This window comes from Primulina eburnea, chromosome 14, assembly GCF_022965805.1.
Source record: "Primulina eburnea isolate SZY01 chromosome 14, ASM2296580v1, whole genome shotgun sequence".
NCBI lineage: Eukaryota > Viridiplantae > Streptophyta > Magnoliopsida > Lamiales > Gesneriaceae > Primulina > Primulina eburnea.
This window is the reverse complement of record NC_133114.1, coordinates 24,970,801-24,990,777: the sequence shown is the minus strand read 5'-3', so window position 1 is coordinate 24,990,777 and position 19,977 is coordinate 24,970,801. Positions and strand designations below refer to the sequence as shown.

General features: G+C 31.4%; 1 pseudogene; it reads right to left on the bottom strand.

Annotated features, from left to right (window-relative positions):
- Positions 1-13,199: 13,199 nt before the first annotated feature.
- On the bottom strand, positions 13,200-17,580 carry LOC140812692 (tubby-like F-box protein 8; annotated as a pseudogene).
- Between the last annotated feature and the right edge of the window lie 2,397 nt (positions 17,581-19,977).

The window sequence follows — 19,977 nt, the reverse complement described above, 5'->3', positions numbered from 1 at the left end:
TATGTAATGAATATTTTCTAATTTATATGACAATCGTAGCAAAATTTACTGGTTTATTCAATTTTTAATAATAAATATAAATTTCATAATTTAAATACAATACCGTATGATAGAATTATTATTTGTGCTTAGTCACTATTGAAATACTATTTTTTCAAACCAAGGAGCAACATAAGTTTAAATTTCAAACGTTATTTTAGCGTTGTATGATTTAAAATCATTCATAGGATGTTAATTTAATTTACATGTGTGTTTTAAAATGTTTGCACAAAACTAGTCTGAGATTAGCAGATATAATTCTTCTTATATATTACTATGAACGATCTGATGGAATAAATTTCTTATTCGATTATCAGAATTAGGTCCACGATTGGAATCTTAATTCTTTGTTTAATTTGCATTAAAAAAAATAGATAAAATTCGTCGTTGAGATTCGATCGACGAAATTCAAGATTTTCGATGGGTTGTGACAGCGGTGCTAAGGCGGTCTTGGTCGTGAACGTTGGAGGACAAGGTGGTGGTCTGATTGTTATGATTGTTTATTCTTCTATCTTGCAATCAACTAAAATTCCTTCATATTTATTTTTCAACATTTTAAAATACATTATATAAATAATATTATCAATTTTTGATAATACATGATACAATAATTAAATACTCATTATGTAATTAACTATAAAATTAATTAATTATATAGCTCTTTAGAATATTCCTTTGATATTTGACTTAGCGAAATTCCACGAGTCTATCTTTGATTGTATTTTAATTATTTACTAATTAAATAATTTAGGATTGTGGATTTGTTATAATCCTGAAATTTTGTAACGAGGATATGAATCTCATTCATCTAGTTTCAAGTGAAAATTTCGATGACCAAAAATTTCCACTGTTCACTAAATTTGGCAGTTCTACTCTTTACACAAAATTAGAATTCAAGCTAACTTTCATACATTTCAATAATGAAATCTACTTATAAAATATTTAATAAGCAATATGTTTGATTTTAATCAAATTACGATAGCCAAATTCAATGCTCATTGAATTTGACTAACTCAACGAAAACCTAAAATTAAATATTTGTGTGACAATCAATAATTCAGAGTTATAATTAGCCTTGAGTTCACTATACTCTGGTGATTTAAAACAACATTTATTTCTTGGCAAAAACTTGTGTGAGACGGTCTCACATGTCATATATGTGAGACAGATCTCTTATTTGGGTCACCCATGCAAAAAAATAAGAATAATTGGGGAAATAGACCTGGTCAAATTTTTTTTAAAAAAATGACCTCCTCATGTAGTGAACAAATACACTACATTAGGCTATTTTTTTTAAAAAAAAAATTTACCGAGGCTACAAACCAAAACAGCCCAAAAAAGTATTAGTTTTTATGCTAAAAGTATTACTTTTTATTGTGGATATGGGTAGGGTTGACCCGTCTCACATATTATGATCCGTGAGACGGTCTCACATGATATCTACTCTTATTTCTTATATGGACTTACACTAATTAGCTCCAGAATGTTCCTTGAAGGATTAGATTCAGCATCAATAACTTTGTCATTAGATCCAGAATGCCTAGATTACAGACTTCTTCGGATTAGGTTCACCATCACTAGCCTCTGAAGGATTAGATTCAGCATCAATAACTTTGTCATTATCTTTCTCACTTTCGGATTCCAAGCTGTTTATAAAAACTTCTTCTTTGAGGACAATCGAGTCGCTTGAGGCATTCTTAGAACATAAGACCATCTTAGAAGAACTCTAGGTGGGATAATGTCGATGGATAATTTGAGTCTATGATACGTTTTTTTCGAAGTAACTGTTTTTCGGTGATGTTGATGTTGGTGTCTTTGTCCGGCATCGACTTCACACTCCTGGAAGGTTCTCCAGCCTGAGGTTTTCTTTTGGCATCAATCTTGGCAAGTTTGTGTGAAGTTGGGCTGTCTTCCTCAATTACCAAAGGTCTCCAGCTTCACAAGCGTACTGATGAACCTCCTTGGAGGTGTAGAAGAAAGTAGTTGGACCATGGCTTTAGATAACCTCTTGTAGGCTATTTCGGAGGTAATGTGGGCCAGGTCCATAAGGAAAGACAAAGCAGTATGGGAAATGGCTTGTGAAAGCCCAAATTGACAAGAATACAAAGACTGGTTATAAAACTCGAATGACCACTTGTTTTATCTTTGGAAGGTGGACGAGACGAGGAACAATCCAATATTAGGAACATATGGTGGATACATGGAGTCAAGAGGAGGTCCATAACTTCATCAGATGTTTTTCCTTGGAGATCAGGATAAACACTAACCCATAGAGGCCGAGTTAGGGAATGAAAACTGGGTCAGGAAGGAAGGATGAGTCACTCAACACATCAAATCGCAAGCAGAGGGACTTAATTTACCCCGTATCAAAGAAGTGGTACGCAACATGTAGGAATGACCAACAAGAAAATCAACAAGTCCATGAAAATATGTGGATGGCCATATTTGAAGGAACCATGCATGAACACAATGATTCAAAATATGAATGATACACAGATTCTAAGAGCATGATACCCAAATCATAAACCTTACCCAAAATGTTGGGGTTCTAACTCTAAGCAATCTATCAACGTAACCCCGATCTTAGGAACTCTCGACCAAGATTTAAATATCTTGGGCTCACTGCATGAGGTAGCAAAGGTCGATAGAAAAATAGGTATTTTGAAAGCAGAGTGGGCAAAGGGAATATCTGGATACAAATTGATGGTGGAAGAAGATTTCCGAGTAAAAAGGATGTCTCATGGGACCAATAAGTACTCAAAATTAGGATAACAGATGACTCAATCCCCCATATCAAATAATACAAATACGCCAGCATAACAAGGTTTACAAAGAGGAAAAACCATGAATTGAATGGATTTCATACATTTATTTTCTCAAAAATATTTTGAGAAAGTTCTAATTTTGGTCTTTAATATATAATAATAAGTTCTAATTTTACCCAACTTATTTTTTATATATATAATTTTTTATGATTAGATATTAATAAATTTGAAATCTAGATATTTATTTCATCAAATATTATTATCTTACAAAAATAACATTAGTTTTATATTAATAATTTTCTTTATTTCATTCAACTACGATAATTCCACAAAAAATATTAGAATTAATAAATATATAAATACTAGTGTTTATTTACATGCGTTGGATGCTTATACAGTTAGAATAATTATCTAAACATGATAATTTTTGTTATTTTCAAATTAATAATTTTTTCATACTTCTTTAAGGAAATTTAAAATTTTAAAATTATAGATATTTAAAATATAGATAAAGATATGATTGAAGATTTAAAAAAGAAAGGCTATTTTAGTTTTAGAAAAAAAAAAATCATAAATAAAGTTATATAATTAAGATATAATTTTAATTTTAAATAAGGTTTCATAAAAAATGGTTAGTTAATTTTAGAAGAAAAAAATAAAGAACTCTATTGAAGAAAAAACTAGTAACCGTTCTGTTCAATTCCAAAAATGATGAAAAATTACAGCACTACAGAGAAGCAATTGACCTTATAAACTAGGCTAATACACGTGTACTAACTCTTTCAGCTAAGTATCTGACTAGGCTACCAACTAATTACGTGTAACTTTATCTAATTAAAGTTGAGGATATATATGGGTCGGATATCGGTAAGATTTTAGAATACCCGTCTTTATCTCTGAACCCGAAAATCTCTATACCTAATTATTTAAGTAGGTCCAAAATTTTCTCCATATCTTCCACCGTTCAGGTAAGATATTCGGTCGATTTGAAGGAAGAGTGAGTCAAATGTGAGACCGTATCACGGATCATAATCTGTGAGACGGGTCAACCCTACCTATATTCACAATAAAAAATAATACTCTTAGCATTAAAAGAAATACTTTTTCATGGGTGATTCAAATAAGATATCCGTCTCACAAACACGACACGTGAGACCGTCTCACACAAGGTTTTGCCTTGAAGAAAATTGATACTCCCATTCACTAGGCTCTGTCTTCTTTTTTTTTTTAAAAAAAAAAAATTATGTGAGCGTAACTTGTAAGTTGTAATTATTTCCTAACATAAACAAATTGTAAAGAAATCAAACACACATTAGAGTCATCGGAGTTTAACCTTCCTTGGCATATTAGAAGTCATAATTATTCTATGTTACATTTGGAGTATTTTTCTCTTAAGATGTGATCAAATATTAGTTCTTGGATCATCAACATATATTTCAATTTCTATAAAAATGTGAAGCAATATGATCTAATAATACTGAAATAAATAAAAAAACGCTCCTAATATAACATAGACTAACTAAAAAATCATGTGTCAAGATCAAGTTAGCAAATATTAAATATATTAACCAGCTTTTTTAAATCTCGGGATACGTAAAAGTCAAAGAATAAAATACCAAAACCAATGTGGAACTTTCTAGATAAATTCCGCGTATTTGCATGCATGCTTCATTTATTTATTATAATTTTTTTTTGTGCTAGTTGTAAATCAACCAACATTTCCATGCCTTTTCAATGTTTTTTGAAAGGAGCATTGGCAAATATTTCTATAAAAGTTATAAATCATAGAAGATATTATAAAATACATATTTTCAAGACATTCGTGACGTTTATATTAAAATAATAACATAACATCAAAACAATAAGGTTTATAAACATTTTATGTAAGTTTTAGCACTTAATTGCATCATACACCAATTTTTTAATATGAACAATTTTTCTGTAAGACGGTCTCATAGATATTTTTTAAGAATCCGTAAGACGAGTCAATCCAATAAACACGTAATACTTTAAGCATATATTTAATATTTTTTCATGAATCGAATCGTGTTGGAAACCGTCTCACAAATTGATCTATGAGGCAATATTACATGAACCATAAAATGAACGAGAAAATGAACGAGAAGAAGATAAATAATAAATATTTCTTTAGATGTGACAGAAGTTGCATCCCCTCGAAGTGTTTTGATCTTCAAAAACACTCACATTCGGAGACCTGAGGAATAATTTCTCATTTATAAATATATATACTTTCATCTTCGTAGATTAGTTGACAGAAAATTCTTTACTTTATTTTGTTATTAAAAATTCGACAACTCTGTCATCGTCCATCGTTCGTTAAACAACGATGACCTTAATCCGCATAGATACCTATGACATTCACGTCATATTTTCCGGACACCTCAATAAATATACAACCACGTCCTAACATTGGACAAACTCCTCGTGTGAGTATCTCAAGCCAGAGTTTTGGATGATTACTCGACAACTCTCCTCGGATCACTGAACTTCCCAGTTTTCGTTTAAGCAAATAAAAAAAAATAATATTTTCCGTACATATCACATCATATAAATCGTATTTTCATGATCCATCAAATCTCGGACTTCCAAAAAAAGCACAACTCTAATATATATATATATATATATATATATATATATATATATATATATACACTCACATCCCAAATATGCTACAAAAAAATTACGATATTCATGGTCTTTCATTGTGTCTAGATGGGCGGGTTTGGTTAAACCCAAGACTCTGCCCATGAAAAAACTTTGATCTATTACCCGTCCCATCCCGATTAAATATTCTTCAGACCCACCCCACATCGAATATGAAACGGGGCCGGGTAGACCCGTGAGACCCGAATTTTTTTAAAATAAAAAAGTAATATTTCTTCTCACATGACTAAATTATGAAACATACAAGCCTCTAAATACAACATTGTGGAAAATTAATTCATGTTTTCGACCATACTTAATAATAACAAACAAAGTATTTTCACGACATAAAAAATTACATAAAAAAGAGTTACTAGCTCTCCAAAAAAATCTTGACATCCCTAAAAATATGTCATAACATAATTTAAACAGATCAATATAAAATCAGTGAGTATGCAATATTTAAGTCTACTAAGATAAGGACCAACTATTCTTCCACTATTGTTAAAAGCATATTCAAATGCAACAATTGACATAAGAATAGCTAAGATCGTTATGATTGAGGTGAGCTACTAAAAAAATGAAAATTAATAAAACTAAACCCTAAAATATTTATATCTACATATATGGGGTGGGTATTATAGAACCCATGACCCGCCCCATATCCGGACGGGTCTGAAAATTGGACCCGAGACCCACCCCATGACCAATTTAGTATGTTCAAACTCACCCCATACACGCGGGTCCATTGTGGGTCCGGGTTTTGACATCCCTAATTGCGTCTTAGTCTTTCATATATATTTTTTTAATCTTCCTCACTTGATTGTCGTAGGAGTTAAATGAGAACAATTATATTTGGAAAGAGTGCGACTCTGTCATCGCCCACAATTTCTTGATAAATTTAGTCTTCAACTGCTTCAAATTGCATAAACTTTGTGTTCTTCAGAATAATTTTGGAGTTTTGATTTCATGATTAATATAGCAACAACAAGAGAACTTCGGTTGAAATATGCTCAAAGAGTCTTAGTTTGTCCCACATCAGTTGGATAATATACATGAGAGTTGCAGGTATAGATTTGGACAATCTTTCCCCTTTAGCTATCTTTTGAGGTTGTGTTAGGTCCAAGTTTCAATCTTAATATGGTATCAGAGCTCAGATTCCACCGTTATGTGTTGGACTGCCTATAGTTGGGCCACCCATTCTGCCGATAATTGGATCATTTGTGAATTTTACGTTCCAAATGTTTATTCCTGGACGTGAGAGGGTGTGTTAGTTGTCTCACGTCGGTTGGATAATATACCGGGGAGTTGCATATATAGACTTGGACAATAATCCCCTCTTGAACTATCATTTTGGGGTTGAGTTAGGTCGAAGTCTCAATTTTAACAAAAAGTATGTTGTAACATACCAACTTCATGGTGGCATCGACCCAACAATATTCTAATATGTAATTCGAAATTTCCAAGTTTTTATCACAAAGTCTTGATTAAGAATAAGTTCAACTCGCCACCCCGAAGAACAATATATATATATACATATACATACATACATATATATATATATATATATATATATATATATATATGCAAAAACTTATGTAAAACGGTTTCACAGATCATATTTTGTGAGAAGATATGTTATTTGGGTCATCCATGAATTACTTTTTATGGTGAATATCGGTAGGGTTGACCCATCTCACATATAAAGATTCGTGAGATCGTCTCACAAGAAACCTATTCATATATATATAGCGTCATCGTTATGGTCGTCGTCTTCATCATGTTTTTGCATAAATAGAGTGTATTTGTTTCATTTTTATTTATATATTTCTCTATTTGTATCATTTTGTTTTCTCCAAATATATTTTCATGGAGGTATTATCCTCAATAGAATAAGATGAAATGAGCACTTTCAAATAGTTCCAAAAACTAAAGAAAGTGGAAGTTGGGATATTGTACACGCCCATTTTTAATTTTTTTTTTGCATAAAAAGAAAAAACTAGAAATTCAGAAAAATAAATTGCAAAATGTACACGAAAATAGATAGGCGATCGCTTCTCGCCAATGATTTTAGTAATGATTATGTGTAGTCTCTGTAAAAATGAAAAAAAAAAAAAAAAAATCTTCAGTCAGACAACAATTTAAGCTTCCCCTTCAAAATTTTCTGGGTTTTTTCTTACGAATTTAGCTAGATTTGGGATCAATGACTCGTATTAAATCACACTCGAATCCCAAACCAAAATAATAAATTAAGTATAACTCATAATTTCTCATACGAAAATCCCAGATTGTCTGTCTGTATGAACTTCCTTCACCCAAAGCAAGAAAAGACTGTGAAAGTAAAACTTAGTGTATTACGAGCAGTAATATTACACATAAAAAGGAGGCCATCAAACATAAATATGTACACAAAAACGAAGCTGAAATCTCTTCCCCGAAATGCAAAACAGAAAGAAAACAACAATCAAACCCTACCCCTCTTACGCCCCTCATTCTTGATCATCAGAGGCTTCCCAGTCTTTCCATAGATATCAGCAATCGATCCAACCCTGATTTTCATCCGTGGCAACACCTCCGTATCCAAGCAATTTTCTGCATCGATTAACGACGATGATGTCTCGCCGACGCTTTCATCTTCTTCTTTCTGCCTCTGAAAATTCACCCAGACGACGTGAAAATCTTCGCGGAAATCGCCGCTGAGCTGGATTAACTGCACAACCGCTTCGATTTCTTGCTCTGTGAGGGTCGACTCCATCCCGGTCTCTTCTGGTTTTCCGATTTCCTGGGGGGAGGATGTATAGATACAGGATCTGTGTATATATGCTTACGTGTGTTCTAGGACTGTGGGATGATTAATAAAGAAAGAAATTTGTGGCAAATGAAGGAAAGCCATTTATTCCGAGTCATATTTTATTATATTGTACGTTATAAAAAGTCTATAATACCCCTACGCAAGGAGCTTGATAGGCAATCACTTTTCCAAGTGGTCGACCGACCTTGGTCGAGGGCAATAACGTCATTCTATAATAGCGTGGCGACTATCTCGCTAATGAATGTTACTTTAGTTAAGTTTCACCGCCTTAAGGATTAAGATTGATTCATTTATATATATTTTTTGGAATTGTTTGGCAGATGTCAAATTTTATTTTTAAAAATTACCACTTCGGTTTAATTTAGGGATTTAAATTTCAATTAGGTTTATGGATTTACAAAAATCATGGATCGAGACATTTATTTTTCCATGTCGTTTCTATTAAATTAATTTTAATTTGAGTAATATATGTTTTATTATCTTTACATGTGACACATAGAATAAACTCAGTGTCAAATAAATCATATTCGATGAATTTAGTGGTTTTAGTAAAAAAAAAAAAAAAAGACCAAAATCAAAAAATATATTCAAATCGTTTTACAAGAAATAAAACTAAAATCCAAAACAAACCAATTTACATAACTAAAATTATAATTTTCCCAAAAGAATACCTAATATAAATACTATAATTTCACTCTTTCCTCTTCTTTGTACAATACTTTACAAGGCAAAAACTTGTGTGAGACAGTCTCACGAGTCGTATTTTGTGAGACGTGTTGGGTCATCCATGATTTTTTTGTATTTTTTATGCTAAGAGTATTATTTTTTATTGTGAATATCGGTAGAGTTGACCCGTCTCACAGATAAAAATTCGTAAGATCGTCTCACAAGATATCTACTCACTTTACAAAAGGTTTAAGGTAAGTTTATGTCCATAGGATGAAATATAATCCATAGAATATGGTCAGTCTGATTTACACAAGGGTCGCATAGATTTCAACGTCTATGAAACGTTTCTATTAATTGTGTTGAGGCAACTGATGTGATAAAATGTGATCGTTTTCAAAATAAAAAATAAAAAAATTCAAGAAAATATAATTTTCAAGATTTTTTCGGACAAGGGTACCCAAGTTAAAGCACGTGCTTTTATGTACAACGGAAAATATCATGGTTCATTTGCATCGACAAATTTATGGTGTGTTTGCATTTATTTTTAAGAATTTATTTTCAGAATAAAATCTTGTCATCTATCTATTTTCTAAAGGGAAATTTATTAAATATTCATATATGTTTGTTTATGATTTGGATAATCCATTTTATAAAAATTGAGTTTTGACCTTCTACCTTTTAAATTTTTAGAAATTTTAGTCATTTTTTTTTCATAATTATTTTTTCATAATTATTATACTGATGTCTAATGCACTAATCGACACCGCACAATAAACGAGATTAAAATTACAAAAATAAAAATATTATATTAAGACCGAATCTTGATAACATAGATGACATCATTTTTAGTCATAACAATATAATCATTTCAGCGTTTTGAAACAAATAATTTGTTATTTACGTTATACCATGTTTGAAATATTAAAGTACATAACTATCACTTGAAATAAATTTTAATCAATATTAGCATACAAAATAAATGTAATTTAGTATAAAAATTTCTCGTTGAAAAATAAATTTCAAGCATAAATTTTTATTGTGCATATTTATTTAACAAATTTATTTCCCAGAATTATTTAAGGAAAAACATACGTCGCGTTGAGTTGAAAGCGAGTTCCGAGTTAGAGCGGATCGATCCGTGAAATAAATAAATAATTGTGATGGGTCTTTTCTTTTTCTTTTTTTAAAAAGAAAGAAATAATTGTCAGGATGGTCTATACTCCATTTTTCGGTTCTTATTGTTGGGGAATTAAAATTGAAAATAATCAAAATTTTACTTTGAGATATCATAAATTTTTTTAAAACTATAAATAAATGATTTAATTGATTTCTGATAAATTATCTATTACTATATAATTATCTACTCATGGTCTCCTGATAAGATTATAAAATGATCAAATCAACTTTAATTTGCAAAGTTATTATAAAATATCATAAATTTTAAAAATAACAAATATTATACTTCTTAATAATAGGAAATACTGTGTTAGATTGAAATGTATTAGTTTTGGTGATATATTTATCGTCTGTTAAATTTTTTTTTTTTTTGTATTAATAGATCTCTACTTGTATGTTATTAGTCAAAGACAAAAACTTGTGTCAGACGGTCTCATGGTCGTATTTTGTGAGACAAATCTCTTATTTAGGTCATCCATGAAAAAATATTACTTTTTATGCTAAGAGTATTACTTTTTATTGTGAGATAAAGATTCGTGAAACCATCTCACAGATAAACATTCGTGACACTGTCTCACAAGAGACCTACTCTTAATCAAGTCAGATAATCAAAGATTCAAGACTCTTGTTGGACTACAAATTATGATAGTCATGCTAAACTTAGGCTAACATATCTATCTATCAATTAGATCAAGCTACTTCCAAGACTCACATCGGACTGTTCAAATGGATCAAGCTAGTTATTTGGTTTCACTCTGACATGTTCGTGCATCAAGACGGTTCGTTCGGTCTTGGGTGTGGGGGTAGTGCCCCATATGAATGGTTGAGATTCCACTTAATGGGAAAAAAAAAAAATTGGGCCAGAAAAAATTCCGGCCCTTGGATGTACCCCTGCAGGCACTGCCTGCAGGGGGTAGGATGGAATAATCCCATCAAGACAATATGTCTGCATACCAGCTCAATAAGTCATAAAACACTGAACAAATCAATGCACATTAACCGACACATCCGATTGTCCCAGAATGTCTCTTAATTAGACAAAGATACACACATGCTTTTATCTATCATAAATCAACTTTTCAGAAGTAGTTTATTGTCGTATTTGAATACATACAAAAAAAAAAACCATTAATTACGACATAATATGAAGGGAAAAGAGACAAAAGACAACTTTCTTTTTATGTCTGAATTCTGATATTAAGATAAATATCTGTTTGTCGAAGATTTAACCGTTGAAGGAGTTATTGTATTTAAAGATGGATTCAAAAATAAAGAAGATTATCGAAACTATCATAACCTGCCTTATCAAATATATTGAGCACACTTCGTTATTTTTTCTTTTTATCTTCAAGCTCCTCCATAGTACACGTATACTGTATTTATCTGATCACTAAGTATCATCTTGTGTTGTACAATCACTCAAACTATTCAAGCTTTATGTTTAGTGTGTTTTGTATATTTGTATGGATCCAAGGTCCAATAGACAACGTGGTTCTTGTATTTAGTGCTGAAATAGATACTAAGAGTTTCAGTATAAGTAATTGATAAGTCTAATTGAAATAAGTTGTTACAAATTGTTGTAAAACAAAATCCTTTAGTGAATTCATTCTTTGAGTAAAAGAAGATGAGACATATGAAGATTTTGCATTCAAATTCCATATATATTTTGTTATTTATTTTCTGTTGCTTACTTTCTATCTGCTTCTGTTATCTCGTTAAAAGATTGTTTAATTGGGCATATATATTGTATCACTAGTCAAGCAGTCCCGTCCGTTTTTGAAAAAACATTTTAAATGGTCAGCTATGTCTAGAAGGTCGAGAAATAGGCATCAACATCTCATAAATGTTAAGGGCAACTCAAGTTTAGAAGAAAATTTTGATGAATTAGAGTAGGCCTTAACATAACGGGGTTTTCTCGAACTTTAATAAGCATATACTCCTTGAAGTATCACCATCCATTTGTCTTTTTTAATCTCATTCATAAACATTCAACAAGAATCAATCCAAAATACATCTCTCACAAGTTCCCGCGAAATCTCCATTATTCTACGACGATCAAGCTCGTTATTTCTTGATTTCTCTATCTATCGATTCATTTTACTCGATTTTGCAATACTTGGTTGCATAATTTTTGTAATCCATCAAAAGTTACATATGTCAGAAAAGAAAATTTTCAAGTTTAAGTTGTTGGACACTTATCTCCGATCAGCTATGTTACAAAAAATGCTAAATGACTTGGCTATGTTATCGATAAAAAAAAATGGTCAAGAAAATGATTATGCAAACTTAATTAATATTTTAGCGAACAATATTCAATCTATCATGTACTGATTTGAAACATGAATTTCATATTTTGTTGAGATAGTCTTAGCTTCATTAGTATTTTTTATGTCATTATTATGGATGATATACTTCGTCTGCATTTTATTTCTAGAATTCATGTTATTTATACTATCATATTTATCGATAAAAAAATATATGAATATTAAGTTTGGAATTGGGTCCGATACCGTTAGCAAATATGACAAAGTTGATTAAAAAACATGGAAAATATGACAAAGTTGACATTCAGAGCCGACGCAAATCAAAATATGTACGCATCCACAGTTAGAAATAAATCCAACATCTGCTCATTTGAATCATAATGTTGTTAACTTATTGCTCAAATAAAGAACGTTCGTCATTTTTACTCAGAATATTGAACAATAAATGGACAAATTTAATCATCAATCGGAATTAAATTGTTCATTTAAAACAACATATTATTAACATCGAAATTACAGCTGAAATTTTCCACCAAAATCGACATTATAAAAAATCAAAATGTGTTTATCCATTTCAAAGAGCTTGACTGTCCGTCCCATGAATCTAGTGGCGGAGCCACGTATAAAATTCGGGTGGTTCAATTTTTTTTTAAATTATATTTTAATTTTTTAATAATTTGGATTAATTTGATATTAGTTGGGTCGATTCAATTCAAAAAAAATAAAAGATTCTAGAGTTTAAAATATTAATTCGAGTAGATTGATAATTATGATTATTGATTCAGTCATGGCCTGATTAATCAAAATTAAAATGCATTGAAATAAAGCTCAATCAATCTTCATCAGTTAGCTTCATCTGTGCTCGATCGAGCTCAATAAAAAAACACAATCAACAACAAGAATACAAAATCCAACACCAAACAACAAATCTATATAGATCAAATTTAAAAAGAAACCCTAAATCTAAAGTTCAACACAAATTTCAGAATCCAAGAATTCTAAAGAAGAAAATGTGGTTATCGTGTGTGAGACAAAACCGGAGTTACCTACTAAAGATTAGTTGTGTGCAATAACATCTGTATCATTCCTCAAGTTGGAAAAGAATTTCTGAGTGTGATGCATGTGACGAAGAAGAAAATCGGTGCGTGAAACATTGCATTAGCCAATCTTCAAGAAATTCAAGATTGAAACTAGAAATCGAATTTAAGGCACAAATTTTAAGGTTCCACCACAACAATAACAAGAACCAACAATAAAAAAAATATACATCTATAAAACTACAGGCATTGAATCCCAGCTTTGGCAAAAACTTGTGTGAGACGGTCTCACGGATCGTAATTGTGAGACGATTCTCTTATTTGAGTTATCCATGAAAAAATATTATTTTTTTATGCTAAGAGTATTACTTTTTATTGTGAATATGGATATTGTTGACCTGTCTCACATATTAGGATCTGTGAGACGGTCTCATATTCAGTTCAGTTGGAGGCATTTGCTGCAAATCTTGCTTTTATTCACATACCAACTTTGTGTCAAAACTGCTCAAAACAAATAGCAACCGACTGAAAAGCCGACAAGGGATACCTATAATCCCTGGTGGACATATCTTTTCCAACCTTACCGAATTGAAGAATAATTTTATCGTGATCACGTTGCGTTGACTGAGACATCGTCTGGGCGTTGGAAGATGGTTGTGTGGCGGAAACCAACTGAAATTTTTTAACTGAAGCAACCGTGACTCAGCCCTTGAAAATTTAGGCACCAGCATTGCAATTGCTCATGCCATCGAGGGGCCTTGTTTTTTGAGAACCAAAGATCTTGTTTTGCTGTCATCGTCTTCATTTGATAACCCCATGATGTCGGAAAATCGCGAACTGCTGAATTCAGACGAGTGGTCTAGAGATTTCAAGAAAGAGATGCCACGGAATGAGTCTTCAAGGGGTCTTGGAAGGAGTTCGGGTTGCCCGGGGACAACCCCACCTGGTTCAAGGGATGAAATGGGTATTGAGTGCATAATGCAGTTCATCCTACGAGGACCACGAGTCCCAAGCACGTTGAGCTCATATGTGATTTGGGCAATATTGTAGTTTCCAGTTGGAACTTTTGGTGACACTTTATTGGAAGAGGATCGACGGCTTGTTCTCCCAGGTGGTGGGATGTGTGAACAAGTATGTGGAGGCTGACCGTCATATATTAAAAACTTTGTACCGAGGAAATTCGATCTGCAATACACAGTAAACTAATGAGTCAGTTACTCACAAACAGAAAGAAAAGGAACATTAAATTAGGGACCACAAACAATATTTTTGATATACTAATGACCATGACATATCAAGTATCATGTGCACAATGCTTGTAAGTGTTAATACAGCGATAAACTTTTGGTCCTACATTCCATATCAAAATTAAGGTCGTGCATCCAATTTATATAAAATTGCAAATTGTAGTAATCGCGTAAAGCGACTAGTGCTTCAATTGTCGTTTGTGGGCTGCCTAAATAACAAAAAAATATTGAAACACAGCACTTTGTCTCCATTACAGGTTAAAAAATTCTCTTCAACATAATAAAGCCAACAAGTTAGGGCCTTAGGGGTTCTAGAAGACCATAAATTTGGGATTAGAAAAATCAAGTAAAATCATGTTTCACAGAAGAAATTATTCGCTATTTCGGATTTAAATAGTGGACTAATAAATTTATAAAAAACTTGAAATTTAGATCTGATGGTCTACCTTAGTTTTCCTATATAAGTGCTACTTGATAGGGAAATGTCGTCCGCATCCATTGAGATAACATACTCGTACATTTAGTTCTACGAGTTCTTTTTGCTGACAGAAGGAACTTCCCATTTTCAACAAGCAAAGCTGAGAAAATCGACAAAAGGTAAAATAAAATATTTGTGAGCAAAGCTATACAAACAACCGAAAAACTGAATTCAACATGCAATAATATTACAAATTGAACTCTTGAATTGAAATTAGCTCTCTCACAGCCAATTGCTGACGTATTTTTGAAAGTAAATACAGGACGCCATGTCAAGACAATTAAGAAACAACAGGGTATACTCAGTTGCACACAATTTAAGGACTCGTGCTGAAGAGGGAAATAAGTTCTGAACTAAGGTACTCGGCCAATTAAGTAACAAAAAAAATATTGGAAAGTACGAACATGATTAGCCAAGTGGAGCAGATTAAAAATTCCCCACGACACTCACCGGGACTAAGACATAAGAAAAGATGGAAAGTTAAATTAGATTTTCCCTCTTTATGAAGCATTGAATAGCTCCATCACGATACCCTGGCTGTAAACAGGAAAAAAGTAGATTAAGCATTCTAATAGTAATAGTATATGTCCCAAATGATCTATTAGTAAATATAAGAGCTGCATACGTAGTAAGAAAAAATCAGCACGAAGAAGATTGTTTCCAGTAGTCAGGTTTAGTTAATTAGATCTTGTGTATGACGCAAACATGATAATAGAGAGTGAGATGCTACCTATATGAACGAGACAGGAAAAGCAAGCTTCCCACAAAAATTCAGGATTTTGAACAATTTCCTTGCACATGCTTCTCCATGATCGGCAAACAGAAGCACATGAAACCACATGTTTTCTAGCAGGCCAAGTGTTCTCTCTCTCTTCTAACCTTCGAATTACATCAAAAAGTAGCTCTGGGGGGTGATTAGCCCAACGACTATTCTGGATTGTTAAATGCTGATCACTCAAGTTGTGAAACAAATCGTGGGATTTACCCCTCACCAGACAACCTCACATCAAAGCTTGGTCTGGATAAGCTCCCAAAACTCTATTATGTCCCGAGCTATACTTCGAAACGACATTAAATCTCCAAAAGGCGAGGAGTTGCAGAATGGAAAAGAGACTTGGTAAATCTTTTCCCAATAAATATAGGAGCAATTAACTCCACATTTGGCTTCTGTGAATGAGCATGAGAAAATAATTATTAAAGGAAAAGTTAAGTTCGAGATGAACAAAAGAGAAGAGGATTAAAAGAAAAAAACTCATACATAGAGGATAAGGTAAGAAATGACAAATGCACAAAAGAAGAACAAGAATAATGAGTTGAAAAGAACATGTTCACATGGTCCGTAAAGTACATTGAATCAAAATAATTTGACAGGATCAGCTTTTCTAAGTTCTAAGTGATCTTAGTTTTTGCTAATAAACCTCACTCACACATTAAAGTACATCCAAACACAGCAGCCAAAAATATTTCCAACAAACACCAAAAGTCTGTAGAATTTGCACATTTTGCAAGATACAGCTGATTTATCTAAACCACATAATTAGTTGTATGATATAGAAAAAGCCAACTGCATCATGAGAAAATTTTATGCGGTTTGAAAACCTCGAATATAAAGCTAATTTCGGGAAACAAAAACGTATTATTGGGACCTAAACTACAAAGAATGCCACACACAAAAAACGGTGAAGTAGAAATTTAAACTAACACAAACTTGAAAAAGTTCAAAATAAAACGAAAAAAACAGTAAAAATCACTGGTAGATCAAAAATGTAATAAACCTGCTAAAAGGGCCGTAGCAAAGAGAGAAGGTCCATATTCTCACCAAAGATCTGCAAGAATAGAAGATAAAATTCAGCTCAGGTACTGGGAAAACAAATGGGAGTAGTTCAAAGTGAGAAATTCAGGAAAATAATCCCCGCCCTTTCAGACAATGGATAACTACAAAAAAAAAAGTAAAAAAAAACAGCAAAACTGAAAAAATATCCAGGAAGTAAATTAGTCCCGGCAAGAAAAATCCAAACTTCAAACCGAGATTCGCTTTTTCTGGGCCAGAAACAAAAAATAAACATGGAAAAAAGGAAACACATCAAATGTGAATGAAGCATTGACTTGAGAAACAAAAGAATTCACCTTTACACGATGAAATATCCAAGGTGAAGAAAATCAACGATTTATACCTCAACTGAAAGGAAAACGGAAGTCCACAGCAAGAATATGTGGGTAAGAACCTCAGACAAGCGTAATGAATGACGCGCAAACAAGTAACGCACAAATTACCTCTTCCCACAGACACATACAAAGAAAAGGGATCACATAGGACCCCTGAATGGGATTTAATCCAGTTCCAAAATGCACGGGAAGAAAGGAGACCTGAAATTTAAAATATTAATATATTGGAGAAAAAATAATAATATTAAAAGTAAAGGGTCTCTAAATGCTTTATTGTTGTCTAGACAATTCGAGTTCAGTCAAGCTAAACTTTTGAATAATTGATATTCACTTGTTTATAATCGAGTTAAGTTTAAGTTTTATTTAACGAATATATTTATAGTTTACGAGCTTATTCAAGTTTTTATCATAACTAAACGAACTTAATAAATGTGAATTATAAATTTAAATCTTTGTTAAGTTCATTAAAAAATAAATTATAGATTTAGAGAAAAAATATAACATTTTTATTAAAATTCGTAAATTTATTCTAATAAATTTAATATATTTTTCTATATATTTAATCAATCAATTATCAAAACTATAATTTTCATCTAAGAGATGACTTGTGAACTTATCAACGAACATGTTACGAGCAAACAAGTCGAATATTGTAAAGCTTAAACTTGGTTCGTTTATCTTAACGAGCCTCGTTAAACGATTTTTTATCGAATCGATATTCGAATAACTCACATACAATTTGATTCATTTACATCTCTAATTATCATGATCCTACACAAGAGTAAGCTAGTTTTTTTTTTATCCCAAGCAAATTTTATTTCTTAAAATAATAATATATTATTACCTTTTTATATTTTAAACAAACTTAAATATATTCTAGATTTTTTTGGGATCTTTATTCTAATTAAATTAAGGTACTTTCCATATTTTCCATTACAATTATTAATCTTTATTTTTATCATTATTTCTTATTATATTTATTCTAATTTGTATTAATTTTACTTTTATTTAATTTAAATATTTTTTTATACTATTAACATATATAATGACAATTGGTTGGTTCCCACATAATCCAAAATGTTTTTCTAAAAGACAAAAACTTGTGTGAGACGGTCTCACGAGTTGTATTTTGAGTCACCCATGAAAATATATCACTTTTTATGCTAAGAGTATTATTTTTTATTGTGAATATGGGTAGGGTTGACCCGTCTCACAGATTACGATCTGTGAGACGGTCTCACATGAAACTCACTCCTCCTAAAATAAAACCAAACATTGCGATAATGTTTTTTTTTTTTTTGGTTTTGTTTTTTTAACCAATATACATGTATGAATCCACAATATCAGTTTGTGACAACTTCTTTAACGTATTTCAAAACAAAAAAAATTGAAGGACTAATGTCAAAATTTTAATTCTTAGTTGGTGTGTTTTCACGATAAGCGACTTTTAGTAGAGTCATATTTTTTGGAGCGAAACAAAATCAGATTTATATTTTAACTTGTGAATTTATGAGCTCAAGCTCAAGACACTCATCATTACTAGAATCGTCAAACGAGCTGGTCGGCTTCGTCCCGCCTCGACTCAACCACCATCGCAGGGTAGGTTGGAAAAACCCGACCCGAACTGACCCAACCTCAAAAAATTTAAAAAATATATAAATAAACAATAACATACATAAACCAACGTAAATAATATATATCCTCCAACCATCGACTGACGACCATACATAAATAACATAAATCTTTCTAATTTTATCAACCATATATAAATCTTTATAAATAATATAAATATTTCAAAATTAATCAATTATACATAAATTATTATAAATAAATATATAAATAATTTCCAAACTTATTAATCATATAAAAGTTATTTAAAAAAATTGTTTGACTAACTCGCCCCAACCGGCGACCAAACATGTTAGCTCGTTTCAACCCACCTCCAAAAAAAATCACTAACCCAAAAGTCTCTTTTTAATAGTGGGATGAGTTAACCCCACGAGAAATTGACGACTCTAATCATTAAGTTGGTTAATATTTGATTTGGTTTAAAATCAAATATAAATAATAGAATTATATTTTGTATTATAAAAAAATATTGCGATAATCTTAATCAGTGAAAAATAATAATATAGTATACATATACAACTAGTTTTTATTAAATTTTAGTCATTGTGTTATTTAATGGGTAAATTAGCCTAAAATTCATACCAATATTTCAGTTCACGACTCAATCCTCGTGTCAGTATTTTTATTTATTTATTAAGAGGTCTTTATTGTCAAAAAAATTATTTCTAGTTCTCCAATGAAATTAAGACAAAAACTTGTGTGAGACGGTCTCACATGTCGTATTTTGTGAGACAAATATCTTATTTGGATCATCTATGAAAAAGTATTACTTTTTGCTACATGTTATTTGATTGAATTGAGATAATTTGATTTCATATTTATGTTTTAATACATAAGATTATGATTATCACAATTTTCTTTGTTGAGCTTTGGAAGAGAAGTCTTAAGACATTTTATGGATTTTGTCTCAACTACCAAAATTTTACTTTATACTTTTAGAGCATAAGGTTATGATATTCTTTTAATGATCGTGCAATCGGTTGGTATTGAGACAACATATATGAATGCTAGTTATAGATATGCTACAAGAT